This window comes from Nycticebus coucang, chromosome 14 (assembly GCF_027406575.1).
Source record: "Nycticebus coucang isolate mNycCou1 chromosome 14, mNycCou1.pri, whole genome shotgun sequence".
In the NCBI taxonomy this organism is placed as follows: domain Eukaryota; kingdom Metazoa; phylum Chordata; class Mammalia; order Primates; family Lorisidae; genus Nycticebus; species Nycticebus coucang.
Window position 1 is genome coordinate 92,875,946 of NC_069793.1, and position 14,539 is coordinate 92,890,484.

The 14,539-nt window shown below is 38.5% G+C and overlaps 1 protein-coding gene across 12 annotated transcripts in view; it reads left to right on the forward strand.

Annotated features, from left to right (window-relative positions):
• The window catches only part of YAP1 (Yes1 associated transcriptional regulator), a 130,967-nt gene that overhangs the window by 16,656 nt on the left and 99,772 nt on the right, over window positions 1-14,539 (forward strand). The window lies entirely within an intron of this gene.

Consider the following 14,539-nt stretch of genomic DNA (forward strand, 5'->3'; position numbering starts at 1 on the left):
TAGATTGCTTCTTTCCCTGGCAAGTGCTCTTTTAGCAGATAGCTTAGAAAAGTAGCCTATGCCCAGTCTTTAATAGGCCATTGCTGATGTTGCGACTATTATCATCCCCCATAAACCATCACATGGTCGTGTAAGCATTTCTAGGGACTAAGTTATTTCGTGAAGACTGGGTTTAGGATGAAATACATCCATCCATAGATGAATGAGATGTGTTAGGACCCTTTGTTGTTTTTGATCTCAAGTTGAAGTTCTCCAGGTCCACTTTTTCTGCCCAGTCTCTTTCTTATTTAGGTAAAAAGAAGTTTCCTCTCTTAGGGGAAAAAAGAGGAAGCAGACCTTTTAAAACTGCATAAAATTTTTAATGACCAAAGTGAAACCCAGATTGGAGCATTGTATAACTACCGGAGAAGAGTGTTAAGTACTGCTCAAAAAGTGGATACTTGTGAGTCCTAAAAGGCATTACAATATTGAATGGCATGAGGAAGGATGGAGCAGAATCAGTGTACCTTAGTTACAGGTGTAAAATAAGGAAGCACGTTAAAATAAAATGCTAAAATTAGAAGTAAATACATGGAGATTCCTGAGACCTTACCTTGTCAGTAATAGTGTCTCAGCTAAAATTTATCAAGCTCTCCTGGACAACTTTTTTTTAAGATTAAAAAAAATAGTGAAGAGTTGTTCAAATACAGATATTTGATTTTTTTCTACACATGTTCAGACTGATATAGGTTATGTTTCCAAAATCATGTAGTTTGGATGGGCTCCAAATGATGTAATAGGATCTCTTTTAGCCCCTCCCAGCTGGAGGATGGGCAAACTTTCCTGTTAGGACTAGTACACATCTCTTCTTATGGGAGAGAAAATAGTCACTGTTTCTTCACAATGATATGTAATTGTTGTTGTCCTCTGTCTGTGAGGACAAAGCACACTCTTTGTGTACCTGTCTTTTCTTCACTTTGGAGGTAGTACCCATCATACTACAGATAAGAATTTGAACAGCTTATCAAGAGGTTAACTCCCTCTCCTCCCTCAGACACTGGGTGTTTTTTCTCAAAGACCCACGTGGTTCTGAGTGATATGTGCTGGTTTGCTTGCTTTGATATAGTTTCTTTCTGCCTGCCATTCTGTCTGTTATTTTCTTTGAATCACTGTCTGTGCTTAGTGTTCCCTTGATTTTATAAACACCTATATGGTGGTTTTCTGTATCAGGCCTTTGTGAAAGGGTTTGCTGGGTTCCACCCTGTGGAGTGGGATGAAATTATTATGTCAGAGGGACTGACTGGATGGTTCTCAGAACTCTATTATTGGTCCAGTAGTATTTATTAATCAAGAAATAAATTTAGTTATCAGCAACATATTATGCTGTTAAGATTTCAGCTCTAGTTTTATGGTAGGCCCCATGGAGATCAGCATAATATGTTACTGGTTATCTTAGCTTGGGCAGCCATAACAAAATACCATAGGCTGGGCAACTTAAACAACAAATTTATTTCTCATAGGTTTGGAGGCTAGGATGTCCATGGTCAAGGCGTGGGCAAGGTAGGTTATTCTGAGGCTTTTTCTTGGTAGTAGGTAGCTGCCATCTCTTGTGTGTGTGCTCACGTGATCTGTGTTTGTGCACGAGGGAAGGAAGAACGAAAGCTCTCAGGTGTCATTTTGTACAAGGACAGTGCTTCCATCACGAGGATCCTCATGGCCTCATCTAACACTAATTTTCTCCAAAGGCTCTGTCTCCAAACATCATCATATTGGGGCATGGGGATTTGGAGGAAACACAGACATTTAGTCCATTATGCTGGTTTAACTGTTTGGAAGGTCATCAATTTAGGGAAATCTTTTGCTTCTTCATTTCAAGGTGCCAGATTAGCATGTTATATCAAGGTAATGTCCAGGTGTGGTGGCTCATGCCTGTAATCTTAGTACTTTGGGAGCCTGAAGGGGAAGGATTGATTGAGCCCAGGAATTCAAGACCAACGTGGGCAACATCATGGCAAGACCCTGTCTCTACAAAAAATAATATGAAAAAAATGAAGTGGGTGTGGTATCACACACCCTGTAGTTCTAGCTGCTTGAGATGCTGAGGTGGAGGGATAGCTTGAGTCCACGAGTTTGAAGCTGTGGTGAGCTTTATAATGGTGCCACTGCACTCCAGCCTGGATGACAGAGCAAGACCCTGTCTCTGTAATACCTCTTTTTATTATTAAACAGCATGTGCATTATATGCAGATGTATGATTGAGAGGTTAGATTTTTGCATATCAATATTATGTATTATTTGAAGGTATGTACTTGTGTCCTAATATGCTTTGATATGTCCTAATCTATAAAAAATTAAAAAGAAGCATTATAAAACAAACTTACTTTGAATATCGACGATGATGTAAATACCTATGTAATCACTAGTCAGGTTAATACACAAAGTAATGCTGGTTTCTTAGACGTCTTCTGTGTACCTCTCACTGACCGCAGCTCTCTTCCTTCATCTAGACAGTGGTTCTCAGCCTGGGGGTCGCGACCCACAGGAACTGTATTAAAGGGCTGCAGCATTAGGAAGGTTGAGAACCACTGCTCTAGAGGTAACCACTGTCCTGACTTGCGTCTTACTTTTTAGTTTTACCATCTTCATGCGTATCTCTTTGTTACCTACTATAGCATAACAAACGATCCCAAAACTTATGGCTTAAAATAACCATTTTATTATATCTTACAACTTTTTTTTAAAGAAGAATCAGTTGCTCTTGTTTATTATTTTTTATGTTTTTAGAGACAGGGGTCTCACTCTTGCTCAGGCTGATCTTGAACTCCTGAGCTAAAGCAGTCCACCCGTTTGAGTCCCTCTGAGTGCAGCATTAACCCGCGTGAGCCAATGTGCCTGGCCTGTGTCTTTCAGTTCTGTGGGTCAGGAATTCAGTCAAGGCACAAGTGAATGATTCTTTTCCATGTAGCATCAGTGGATGTTACTCAGTGCCATTCAGCTGGCTGACTGCGTCCAAAGATGGTTTGCTCACAGGTCTTATGCTTTGATGTGGTGACTGGAACCTGGGCTTAGCTGGGACTGTCCGCCAGATGCCCTACATGTGGTCTTTCTAGGACTGCAGCCCCAGGTAGTTGGCTTCTTAATAACAGCTGAGGATTTCTAGAGAGGGGACTTCAATAGTCCTGCGCAGAAGTTTCAAGCTTCTTACAGCCTAACCCTGGGCATCCCATTCTATTGGTCAGGCCAGTCACTAAGACTAGCATAAGACTAGTCTAGTTTAACTTAAGACTAAGCCAAAGGAATTAGACTGCATTTTTCAGTGGAAAGAATAGTAAAGAATTGGTGGACCTTTTCAATTTGCCACCGTCCTTAAATCAGTTTCTCCCAACATTTACGTTATATAAATGAAGTAATTCTGCAAATTTTGGGAATTTGCTTCCTTTGATCAACTTTGTGAGACTCACGGTGCAATTCATTTTTATTGCTATAGTGTTTAGACCACAGGTTGTTACTGTTCTGTGGTTGAGGAACACTGGGATTGTTGTATCGATACTAGAGTGAACGTTCATGTGCTTGTGTTCTATGCAAGGAATTGTCTGTGTCCAAGAGTTCTTCTAGGACATATAAGGGAATTGCTAGGTCACCGGGTGTGTGCTTGTTCAACTTGACAGTCCAGTGCTTGGTATTTTTGCTAGCCTTGTGCATACGCCTGTGTCCTTTTGTGGTTTTAACTTTTTTCTTTGGAGACAGTCTCATTTTTTCACCCCCAGTAGAGTGCCATGGCATTGTCGTAGCTCACAGCAACCTCAAACGCCTGGGCTCAAGTAGTCCTCTTGCCTCAGGTTTTCATTTTTTAGTAGAAAAGGAGGGGTATCTCTCACTCTTGCTCAGGCTGGTCTCAAACTCCTGAGCTCATATGATCCACCTGCCTCAGCCTTCCAGAGTGCTAGGATTACAGAGCCACAGCACCATGTCTGTGGTTTTAACTTTAACATTACATGGATTGCTGGTAGATTTGGGCATATTTTGATATATTTTTGGTTGTTTATTTGCCCTTTTTTTTTTTTTTTGACAGTGTCTTACTCTGTTGCCCTCGGTTGAGTGCCATGGCATCGTAGCTTAGCCTCAAACTCTGGGGCTCAAGCACTCAATCCCCTTGCCTCAGCCTCCCTATTAGCTGGGAGTACAGGCACCTGTCATAACTCCTACCTAGTTTTTCTGTTTTTGGTGCAGCCTGGATGTGGCTCTTGCTCAGCTGGAACTCCTGAGCTCAAGTAATCTACCAGTTTCAGTCTCCAGAGTGCTAGGATTACAGGCGTTAGCCGCCTAGAGACCTCCTGCCTTGAACCTTCTAGAGTACTACGATTGTAGGTGGGAGCCACCACTTCCAGCCCATTTATTCTCTTTACTATTGTGGCTACTCAAATGTTTTGCCCATTGTTCTTTTGGATTTCCCCCTTTTTTTGTATAAGTGACAACTGTTTACTAAGACAGTTTTTCCATATTCAAAACTTTTCACATATAGGTTTTAATCCTCTCAGAATTGACTTTTATGAATGGTATAAGCGCAGGGGTCTGGATTAATATTTTTTCCTCAATGGATATCCAGTTTATTGAAAAGTCTGCTCCTCACTGAGAGATGTTACTTCTGTCCATAAAAGATACATAAATCTGTTATTCTGTCTTTTTTGTTCTCTTTCTATCCCTGTGCCAATACCATTGACTTAATTACTAAAGCATTAGAATGTGTCTTGATAGTGGAGAAAATATTTTTTAATTTTGTCCTATCTTGCCTATTCTTTGTTATAGTCAAACAAATTTTAGAATTAGTCTGTCAGATTCTACAGAGGACCTCTTTAAATACTGAGATGGCAGTGAGTCTACAGAAAAATTTGGAGAAATGGCATCTTTACACTATTAAGTATTCTAATGTGTGAAGACAGTATAAATACCTTCCTCCTTTTTTCCTGTTAATGTAAAAGTTACAGTAATAAGATTTGGAACTAATGAGATCGGGTTGAAAATTCAGTTTGTTCCTTGTCTTAGGACCTTCAGACATTTCACCTTAAGGTAAATGGTAATACAATACTTACGAAGCAGAGTTATTAAGAGAAATAAATATTAAACTCATAGCATAGAAACCAATGAACAATAATCTCTGAGTGGAAGTTGTTATATTAATATTAAGCTGTATCTGTCTCTTTAAAGTTTGTGGAATATAAATTGAGTGGTCACTTATTTTAATACATTTTCTTGGTAGTCGAAAGTTATTAGTTTAACAAATTCATCAAAATAATGTATGGGGGAGAATTTAGGTGATGTGTATATGAATGTTCACTGCAAAATTTTTCTAATCTTGCTGTGTGTTCGAAATTTTCATAATTATTTTGAGTAAAAAATAATGTAGAAAGTATATAATGTTCAAAACAATTTGCTGCTTCTCTCTACTCATGTGACGTAACAGTAAAGACAAGTTAAATGTGACTTTTTAGGTTAAGTGTCTTCTTGTAGGCCGATTTAGTTTTAATAAGTATTTCACATTATTATAGTCATGCTTTTTTCCCCCCTAATAGTCATGGGGTTTCATTAACCTGATAAAGCACAGCTTATTATTAACTTCTGATTTTTGGAGTGGCAGAAGGGTTGAACCGATTGTTTTCCTTGGTGTATTGTTTATCTGTTGCATTATTAAGTGATTATACAACACATTAGTCACTTAAAACCGTTCTGTCTTTTGGCGTGGGAGCTGAATAGCTCTTCTGCTGATACCGTGTGAAGTCATTCATCTAGCTGCTTGTGGCAGCTGTTCTGGAGCTGGACGGTAAGAGGGTCTCACTCAGATGTCTGGGGCCTTGGAGCCAGTACAGCCTCTTTCCATAAGCTGTCATCTTTTAACTGCCTAGTCCTTCCTTACATGTTGAGAGCATTCCAAGAGGATCAAGGTGGAAGTTTTAGGGCTGCCTGAGGCTGTCATACAAAGTTACTTTTACCACATTCTGTTGGCTGAGGCACATGAAAAGGTCAGCCCAAATTTAGAGTTTGGGAAGTAGATTGCCTCTTGTTGAGAGGAACTGTAAAAGATTATGGCCTGTTTTAAAATTGGCTGCGTTGGAATCGAAAGTTTTATTAAATAATGTTCACGATAGAGGAATTATCATCTGGGGCATAAAAAAATCAGGGTAGTTCATAATTACTGTGAGAAACAGTTCATATTGTTACAGTGCAAAATCTTATTTTTAAATGTATAATTTAATATAAATTTGATAGATGTTTTCTCTTGAGATGCCCTCACATTAATCAAGTTACTTTTAGACTACTCAGGAGGTTGAACCAGAATATGGACTTTTTGGTTACAGTTTAGTATTTCGTTCCAGACTGTGAATTCTAATTGACACTTAATTGTACTTATCCTCTGAAAGTTGACTTTGGTATTTTACCAAAAAAACTTGTCTCATCATAAATTACTTTACTTCTCTTTAGATTAATATGGGTGGCTGGGAGTTGTGACTCATGCCTGTAATCCCATCTGAGGCTGGAAGATTTCTTGAGCTCAGGACCAGCCTGAACAAGGGCAAGACCCTGTCTCTACTTAAAAAAAAAAAAAAAAGAAAGAAAAGAAAAATTAGCTGGCCATTGTGGTTGCCTGTAGTCCCAGCTACTTGGAAGGCTGCGGCAAGAGGATCTCTTAAATTCAGGAGTTTGAGATTGCTGCCAGCTAGGCTGATGCCATGGCGCACTAGTCTAGGCCACATAGTGAGACTCAGTCTCAAAAAATAAATAAATAAATTAGTTAATCAATCAGTTAAAGCATAAATTTGCGTGGAAACTGGCAGAAATGAAGGCTGGATTTCCTGGTACCTTGTGTCATTTAATTACTTTGTTGCTTTTTTTCCCTCCCTGAGTTTACTTAAATTGAGAAAGGCATTCATTGTTCTTGCTGATGAATTAGACTGTATGAATTTGCTGTTCATTTAATTTGGGGGTTAATTTACAGACTAGTAAATTATCAGAATTATCAAGTTATATATGTATATGTGTTTATATACATAAAATATAGGTAAAGTTAATGCAGGAGGCAAGTGCTTGCCGTAACTTTAGAATAATTGTATTCATGTTGTTACTGCTTGGTAAAAGCATTTTCTGTAATCACACCACATGGGTCCAGGTTTCCAGTTTTCTTACAGATTGGCCACTTTTAAGGAGTACTGCTTCACTGCAAGGTAATGAAGACATTCTCAACCATTTAATTTCAAAACTAAGCTTGTATGTGTTTTTCTAAAGAACTATAAAGAACAACTGGTTTTTCCCTCTTCCTGAAATTGGGTGGTTATAAAAACTGATTTAATCCACTGTAACTTTTTGTTACCTATAAAAGTTGAACTTAAACAGTGAATCAGATTTCAGTACTGTGATTCATACTTGCAAAAACAAGTGACATGATTAGTAGGATAGCGCTAACTCTCTTGACTTAAAAAAAAGGAAAAAGTCTGTGGTGACTCCTCCATTTTTGGTAGTAGTGTTGTATTGGGTCTATGAAGAGGCTTTACAAGAAGAAAGAGCAGCTATTTATGGAGCATTTCCTCAGGCCTGCAATTTGAAGCTATTATAGCAAAGTTGCTGAGCAAGTCAGTGATTGCAGGCCAACAGTCACTCAGGCCCCCACCCTGCAGCCTGTGAATAGTGAGTTCAGAACTACTGCTCTGCAAAAATTTTTATCATTTGCCTACTTTTTAAAGCACAGGAGGGGTTCATGCATTCTGAACCCACTATGTTAGCAGGTAGATTAAGTGTAACAAAGGATATTTGCTGATTTTGAGTTTTTAGGAAATTGTTCAGCATGTAAGAACATGATTCTTCCATGTCCCTGTTCCCTTTTAGTTAATTAAAATCAGATCATCTTATCAAATGCAGAACATAAAAACAGATTTTGCATTATCTATCAAAGGAATTACATCCTTTATAAGATCTGGAATCTTATGTTTAGGGACAGTTTGATTTTTGGATTTTAGCTAACTTTGTTCTTTACCTATGAAAATACTGATTTCCGTGTAGGGTTTTCTTTTTTTTTTTTTTAAATAGTGATAGAAAATGAAATAAAATGGGTTCTCATTTGTGGTTTTGTCATTAAAGAATATAACAGGCTCACTTGAATTTGGTTGGGAGATTATATTTGGTTAGATAGCAGCTCATGGTGAACTAAAAACCAATGAGCTTCAGTCAGCTTGGGATAAAATTCATAGAGGTTTTATCCTAGACAGGCTACTTCTAGCCTGTGAATATTCCCACCTTTCTACTTTTTAGTTTCTTTCTTTTTTTTTTTGAGACAGAGTCTCACTTCGTAGCCCTCATATAGAGTGCTGTGGCATCATAGCTCACAGCAACCTCAAACTCTTGGACTTAAGCATACTTTTTAGTTTCAAACTTTTAAAACATAGTAGCTTTTCTACATATAGTTTGACAGGTTTAAAAGCATGGGCATTGTTGCATGGTATATTCTCTGTCACTATAAAAAAGATGTATTTTTGGGCAGTGCCTGTGGCTCAAAAGGGGTAGGGCACCAGTCCCATATGCCGGAGGTGGTAGGTTCAAACCCAGCCCCGGCCTAAAACTGCAAAGAAAAAACCTGTATATATAATATGTATTTTCCCATTGTTCTGGATTAAATTTTAGGGAATTTTTATTATATTTTATTTATTTTAGAGACAGGGTCTTTGCCCTATCACCCTGGCTAGAGTACAGTAGCATGTTCATGGCTCACGGCAATCCCTCAGTTCCTGGCACAAGCAATCCACCTGCTTCAGCCTGGTGCATGCCACCATGCCCAGCTAGTTGTTTAATTTTTTTTGTAGAGATGGGATCTGAACATGTTGCTCCCGCTGGTCGTAAACTCTTGTTTTTAAGCAGTCCTCCTGCTTCAGCCTCCCCAATTGCTAGGATTATAGTTACGAGCTGCTGTATGCAGCTGTTTCAGGAAAAATTTTAAATCATTTACAAAATTAGTTTTTTATCAATGCCTATAATTTTAATTTCAAGAAAGCATCAGTTGATGAAATCAGAAAGAATTAAAATCTGCCTTTACTTGAAATTCTTTTCAGTTAATATTTGATTAACTATATTAATCAAGGATACTTAATGATTTGCTAGTCATATGAGCATTATCTGTAAGAAATAAGTATTTTCTAACTTACTATGACTTAGTAACTGTCCCTTGCTCCAACAAAAGTACCTGTGGTAAGATCTTAGACTAAAAAGAAGAGTTGTTAAGAATGTTCCCCAGGCTTGGCGCCTGTGGCTCAAGCGGCTAAGGCGCCAGCCACATACACCTGAGCGGACAGGTTCGAATCCAGCCCGGGCCTGCCAAACAACAATGACGGCTGCAACCAGAAAATAGCTGGGCATTGTGGTGGGCGCCTGTAGTCCCAGCTACTTGGGAGGTGGAGACAGGAGACTGGCTTGAGCCCAGGAGTTTGAGGTTGCTGTGAGCTATGATTCTACAGTACTCTACCCAGGGCAACAGCTTGAGGCTCTGTCTCAAAAAAAAAAAGAATGTTCCCCAAATTACTAGGCCTTTAAAAAATAGCACCTTCATTCTCTGGGGTTTCACAGTCAGGTGAAATAGTGAGTTTCTTAATTTTGGAAATTAAAATTAAGAGAAATTTTCTAGTTCTTTCACTTAAAGTTGAGATTGAGGACATTTCTGTTTCACTAAATGGCAGACTTTGGAAATTGCTCTTTGGAGGTCCTGCCTCACCTTTGCTCCCCATTTTCTAGTAACTACATAAATGAAATATAAATTCCTCAAGAATCAGCGCAGATGTTAATTTGTCTAGGCAGTTTTTTCCGAGCCCCAAGTGTGCTTTTAAGAGTCCCCTGTCCTGGCCTTCTGTGAATGACGCTGCTGCGTAGGGAGTAACCATTCCCACTGGAGACTTGACGTGGCGTCCCAGGCACTCAGCACACGTGGACCAGAAGGTGTGGAGAACTGCTTTTAAGTGTTATTCTCATCATGTCAGGAGCATTGCGTTACTTTCTTCCGTTTTGGTGTCTTTATAAAGAAAGCTTTAGCACTGTGCTCAATTTTACATTTATAAGTAGATCTGGGAGTTGACAGAAGACTTTCCAGATCTAAGTTTTCTGTGAACTCCTGCGCTGTGCTCAGAGCTGTACTGAGTCCTGGTCCTCAGTCAGGAGACGACGTGGGTGGAACATGAGGAAGAGGCAGGAAAACTTCACCAGTGTGGGTAATCCTGAGCAGGACACCTTAGGAACTCAGAAAAGAAACATTTCTGCTAGAATTGTTGGAGGTTTGTGGAAGAGTTTGGTCTTTGGTTGTATTTGAAAGACTTTAGGATTAAATAGGAAAGGATTTTATTCTGTAGGGAATTCTTTTTTTAAATAGAATTTTACTCTATAGTGAATTCTTTTGTTGACTTTGATTTGTATGTGAATTTGTTGTTGTTGTTGTTGTTGTTGTTCTTGTTTTGGCAGTTGTTTTTTTTTTTTTGGCCGGGGTCAGATTTGAACCCGCCACCTCCGGTATATGGGGCCAGCAACCTACTCCTTTGAGCCACAGGCACCACCCTATGTGAATGGTTTTTTAATGACCATGTAAGTTTATTAATTGTACATCTGGTTAAAAAATACTCTTATTTGAATTTTAGCTGTTGGATTGCTTGTCTCTTTCAGTAGATGCTGCAAGGCCTACAGGGTTCACTGTCATGTCCGAGGCAGTTGGCAGAGTGTCCGGCACGTACATTTAATAATGTGGCTTGCTGGCTGATTTGTTTACTGAAATCTAGAGCTTTGGTTTCCTCATCTGTGACCTTAGTGGATTAGAATATTTATGCAGTTCATAAGAACTTCTCCAGCTCTAATATGCTGTAGAAATCGATGAAAAATTTTCTACGAATTCCCAGGCCTACATGTAAATATCAAATGAAGTATTTTCTGATGTGATAATGTATTTACAGTGTTTTTCTTAAAATATACTAAGTTTAATATGTAAATATTGTCATTAAACAAAAATAGTAATGTTAGCAGGAGGAATATTTTTAGAGGAGGTATTTTTCTTAGTATGATTTAGCTGATATTGTGAAGGAAAAGTGAAAGTTCTAACAGTGATACAGGATGTAGGTAGAAATTAAAATGGAGTTGATATTTAGGATTGAAGGAGTTAGAAAATCTAGGGCCAACCTTTCTAGAGAAAAAAGTAGTGATTAATTTTGAGCTGTAGTTTTGATAAGAATGCAAACTGATTTTAAGAAACATTTGTCCTGTTTGAGAAAATACTAATGTATCACTGATTGTGTATTATGTATTGAACAGTAAAAGAGAAATGAAGGAACTGTAATGTTTTTAACTTTCAGCAGTTTCTCATTTGTACTCCTCTCTTAGCTTAAAAAATTGAGAGGTTGTAACCTTCCCTGAAAGCCAACGGGCTTTTTATAGCCTTCTGAGAGAAGGGCTATTGATTGATGTCAGAGCCATGACAGAGCCACACTCTTTCAGTATTTTTAGGCATCTGTTCCTTACCATCAGTATTAATTTTGGACTGCTGTAGTTATCAAATACAACTTAGAATTTTTAACCCACTGTAGGTAATGATGCAAAATGCTGATGATTAGTTTCTTAATTCATTCATGTATATGGAAGAATGTTAATATTTTATGGGTAGGGTAGTGATTTATACTTTATTTATTTATTTTTAGAGACAGAGTCTTGCTTTATCGCCCTCAGTAGAGTGCTGTGGCATCACAGCTCCCAGCAACCTCCAGCTCTTGGGCTTAAGTGATTCTCTTGCCTCAGCCTCCTGAGTAGCTGGGACGACAGGTGCCCGCTACAACTCCCGGCTGTTTTTTTGTCATTGTTGCAGTTTGGCCGGGGCAGGTTCAAACCCACTACCCTTGGTATACGAGGCCAGCATCCTACCCACTGAGCCACAGGCACCACCCAATATACTTAATTTTAAAGAAACCCATTTGTGGTTAATGTTTTTAGACTTCTCTAGTGATTAGATATTAAAGGAACTTCCTTTTGAGCATGTTAAAATTTGTTTTGTGTGCTGCAGTTGATAATTACTGCTTTAAAGTGAGAGCATCTGTGTCTTGAATGTCTGTGTGTGTGTGTGTAAGCTAGTCTCTTAGCAGGCTTTACCTCATTCACTCTTCATAGATGTCTGTTTATAGATGGCAGCTCTGCTGTGGAGAGGCGAAGTCACTTAACAGAGGTTCACCAGTCCAGGTCTCTGTTACTCCAAAGCATGAGTAATGAATTTGTTAATTTATTGCTATATCTTCACAGCTACTAAAGGTTTTTAATTTGTTTTTGTCCTTCAGTAAGTTACTTTATAGATTGAATTAAGATAACTATAGACTACACTGTGTTCACCATAGTGTCTCATTCATGCTGTGCACTCATTTGCCGATTAGTAAATACTTCCTGACTTAAACCGGTGTGCTGACCATGTTCCTTAAAAGAAATAGCACCAGTGAGAATGAATTAACTACTGACTGAAAAACTCACCAGGTGATTGTGATTTATGCATCCACTTATCAAGTAGTTGGTGAATGAACTGAAAAGATTTTTCAGATTTAAGATACGACTGTTATATGCCCTTTTATATCATCAGACACATTGATCATGGAGGTGGGGGGAAACATGTAGAAACATTCACTGTGTAGCCAGCCCTAAATCCCAGCCTGTAACTGCTACTGGTAGATTTTAAGTTTCCTTCGTTATTTTATGCATATATGTGTTAATGTATGAGAGTGCTACTGCATTCCTCTAAAGGGCTATCTGAATGTTGTCCTTTATTACTTGCTAACAGCAGGTCACATGGTATATAGGCAATAAAGGAAGAGAGGTTACCTAGGCATCATCTTTTGTTTGAAAACCAGTGTTTTTACTGAACAAATTACTTTTTAGTACTTATACATTGAGTTAGAATTTTTCCTTTTTTTCCTTTTCTTTCCTTTCATGACGAAGTCTCACTCTGTCACCCATGCTGGAGGGATCACAGCTCACTGCTGCCTAGAGCTCCTCAAGCAGTCTTCCTGCCTCAGCCTCCCTATTACAGGTGTGTGCCATCATGCCTGGGCAATTTAAAAAAAAAATTTGTCGATACAGAGCCTCATTGTATTGCCCAGGCCTTGAACTCCCGGGCTCAAGTTATCCTCCTGCCTTAGCCTCCCAAAGTGTTGGGATTACAGGCGTGAGCCACTGCACCAACCTGGGTTTGAATTTAATAAAGAATTCATTTATGTTCTTGCTGCTCTGCTTTTATATGATTGTGGAGACAGTAGCAAGTTCAAATTGACAGTCATTTATTATAACTTCCTTAATGGAACTGTTCTACTTGGAATTTCCTAATTTGGGGAATGATAACCAAAAGGAATGATTTCTTTCATAGTATCTGATTGAGATAAAGTGGCCTTCATCATTAAGACATGTGAAGGAGACTAAGCAGATGGGAGGCTGGCAGGCATTTGTAGAGGACATTACAGCATTGTCAGTCAATCTGAGAAGAGACAAGACGACCTCCTGGGTGATTTCTGGCTCCAGACTTGTGATCAAGAATCCATAAGTAAAGCTCTTTGAACACTGAAAATAGCAATACCAGATAAGCCCATTTGAAATGAAAAGTGATAATTTTTGCCATTACAGAAAATTTGTTTAAACTTACACACACAGGGAAATCCTAGTAAAGTTTTTGCAACTGTATACAGATTGGTTCAGATCATGTAGTTCACATCATGATGTTAGGGCCAAATTTTTTCCATGAAAGTAAAATGCACATTCAATCATATAATTTTAATTAGAGAAAAAAATAGTTTTATTTAAGGAAATTTACTTTATGGCATTTTAGGACTTCTTGGTTACCTGTTGTATGAATTTTAAATGTGGCTTATTGATTTTCCTAGGATCCCTATTTCAAAGTAAGAATAAGCTTCTGCTCTCAGGAATCCAGCCTAGTATTTCAGATGAGAGCTCATGTATTGCAACATTATTTCTCTATTTTTATAAAGGGCTGTTAATCACTTGGTGCCGCCCTGTCTGAGTCGTGTGCTTGGGGATGGTCCACATGAAATCACTTGATAGGGCCTCTCACTTCTGCAAAAGTTTTTTCTGTATTTTTAGCCTACCATCCTTGTATGAAGTTAAATTATGTAATAGAAACAGTAAGAGACCAGAAGCTTACTTTTAATTTTGCAGATGTTGCCGTATCCTTTTTGGAACCCGTTAGTGTTTAACAGCATATGTCAATGTAGTTATGCAATATAATTCATTTATACCTTTGGCCAAAACATTCTCTCCCTCCCTTTTTCTGTCTCTCAGCTGTTTCTAAGCACAGAGTCTTTTGTTTACAAGAGGGATTAGCTTGTTAAATTTATTTCTATATTATATTTCTAGATTACTGGGCACTTGGGTTTTGATGGCATTGTCATTTAATGCCTCTTGGATTATTCTGTGGGAGTGTTAGGAAGGGCTGTAAACTGCAGTTCATACGTGAGAAGTGAGCCTGTGACCTCTTGGTCTAGAGGCCAGGAATGTTGCCAACTGAACC